General features: G+C 49.8%; 1 non-coding gene across 1 annotated transcript; it reads left to right on the forward strand.

The window, feature by feature from the left end:
* The first annotated feature begins 358 nt into the window (after positions 1–358).
* Positions 359–493, forward strand: LOC116092808. The gene has a single exon (XR_004119504.1). It is a non-coding gene; the product is annotated as a small nucleolar RNA SNORA76 (small nucleolar RNA).
* The last annotated feature ends 2,109 nt before the right edge of the window (positions 494–2,602 follow it).

Here is a 2,602-nt window from a genome sequence, read left to right on the forward strand (position 1 = left end):
TATATAAGCTGAAGAGACGGCAGAATGCACACACACACAAGTACACTCATGCACATGTGTGTACCACATACACACATAGATAGGTATTATGTAGCCCAGGCTAGCCTGGAACTCACTATATAGCCCAAGCTGGCCTCCATCTTGCAGTGATCCTCCTGCCTCAGCTTCCCAAAATATGTGCCACTGCATCCAGCCTAACTTATACTTTTTTTTTTAATAATGAGTGCTCTGTTGCATATGCATCTGCAGGCCAGAGGAGGGCATTAGATTTCCCTAATAGATGGTTGTGAGCCACCATGTGGTGGCTGGGAATTGAACTCAGGACCTTTGGAAGAGCAGCCAAATGCTCTTAACTGCTGAGCCATCTCTCCAGCTCCTAGGTCATACTTTGAAACTCACTGAGGGGTTAAACTGTGGCACCAAGGCAGTTGCTGGCACATAACTGGTGCCCCCTGCCCATTTCTATGGGCTCTTTTAAATGCTAGCTACAGGCAGAGACAAAACCAAACAAAACCAAACCAACCAAACAAACAAACAGAAAGGCTCACTGAGAAAGGCTGGGTGTTGTGGCTCAGTTAGTAGAGTATTTGCCTAACATGCTTAAAGTCCTGGGTTTCACCCCTAGCACCACACACTCTCCCACCACTGTGTGGTAGGGGCAGGAGGATCAGGAATCCAAGATCATCTTGATTACCTGGTAAGTTTGAAGCCAGCCAGAGCTCCATGAGCCCCTGACTCAAACAAAAGCAAAATCCCTGTCACCACTGAAAGCTGGACCTATTCGCAAAAGCAAACAAAGGAAAAATAAAGGGAACAAACAAATACAGTATGTCTGACCTTGTCCCCCAGATCGGCCTTCTGGCCCTGCCTGAGCTCTGAGGGATCCTTCTTTCCCACTGGGAGCAGCCTTAGGGAAGATTTCCACAAATCAGGCCTTGGCAGCTTAGCAGACACACCTGGGACACAGTCTCTCTCTCTCTCTCTCTCTCTCTCTCTCTCTCTCTCTCTCTCTCTCTCTCTCTCTCTCTCTTCCTGATGGCCTGGCTTGCAACACCTCCTCCCACAATGCCATCCTGCCTCAAGATATATACCCTCCCAGTTGGAGTGTATCTACCTGCCCTCAGACTGTCACAATTAGCAGCTGGTGGGACTGGAGCTCAATGGTGGAGCACTCACTTAGTCTGGGGGAGTTCCTGGGTTCCATCCCAGCACAGCATCCCCCAAATTAGGCTCCAGTATAGATATCTGCACCTACCTGCACCCACCTGAGATGACCACATCACTCCCGACACTCTTAGGAGCAGTTCTCCAGTTGCTGACAGTGCCTGGCCCAGGCTTCTCTGGCAAGTAGTTCAGGTGGACTTCTGGGTCCATTTACAGAAACCAAGTCCAGGGTGACCAATCACTCGAGTACAGCTGATGGTCTCCTGTGTGCCAGAGAGGGATGATTTTTAGTCTCTGGGATTCTTTGAAGGTCCAGGGAAACACCAGACAGGGATCCAGGGGATTTGCTGCTTTAAGGTCAGAGACAGTTTGGGCAGGAAGAAGGTAGACAATTCCCTGCTGTGGTGTCAGGGAGGGAAGGATGATGAGCAGAAACATTGGAGGTCCGCATGGTTTCACCAGAGATAGTCTGGGAGCAGATCTTCTGCCTACCTACATTGTTAAGCCAACTTCCATATCTGTTAAATGGGTCAACTTTTGTCCTACCAGCTGGGATCCAAGAGCCTGCCTGGTTGGGATAACTGGCTTCCTGACTTCTCACCTTGTGACCCACATCCCTTCTCTCAGCATCAGTTTCTTCACCTGTAAAACGAGGTGATGAAAGTAACAACACACCTGAGGGCTAGAGAGATGGCTCAGAGCTTCAGAGCACTGGCTGCTTTTGTGGAGGACACAGGTTCAGTTCCCAGCACCCACATAACAGCTTACAAACATCTGGAACTCCAGTTTCAGGGAACACGACATCGTCTTCTGACTTTTGGGGCCACCAACCACCCATATGGTGCACATACATATATGTAGAAAAAACACTCATGTACATAAAAGAACTCTTTTTTTTTTTCCCGAGACAGGGTTTCTCTGTGTAGCCCTGGCTGTCCTGGAACTCACTTTGTAGACCAGGCTGACCTCGAATTCAGAAATCCGCCTGCTTCTGCCTCCCAAGTGCTGGGATTAAAGGCGTGTGCCGCCATTGCCTGGCAAAAGAACTCTTAAAAAAGAAGAAATCCCAAAGCCTGGCCCTTGTTGGTGCTTGGAGGCTGCTCCGTGTCATAGCCAGGACAGTCGCTATGGGACTGGGTCTCTTAGTAAGATGCATCTGTAACTTCAGACACAATAGTGCAGATAACACACTTGCCAATACACATGGTCGCCTACAGCAATAAGAGCCCAAACAGCTCTGAGAATGTCTCCCATGTCTCAATGTCTCCCAGAAGGTGTTGCCTGGGCTTCCTCACCCAAGCCTCCCTGTGCAAGTGTGACTGGTAGAGTGGGCCATGCCATGGGGGCTGAATCCAGCCTGCTGCACTTGCCAAGCCAGCTAGCTGGGGCCCTGGGACCAGACTGGCCCAGATTCTTGGCACCAGCTTTCCTAGTTCTC

Source organism: Mastomys coucha, unplaced genomic scaffold (assembly GCF_008632895.1).
Source record: "Mastomys coucha isolate ucsf_1 unplaced genomic scaffold, UCSF_Mcou_1 pScaffold15, whole genome shotgun sequence".
Taxonomy (NCBI): Eukaryota; Metazoa; Chordata; class Mammalia; order Rodentia; family Muridae; genus Mastomys; species Mastomys coucha.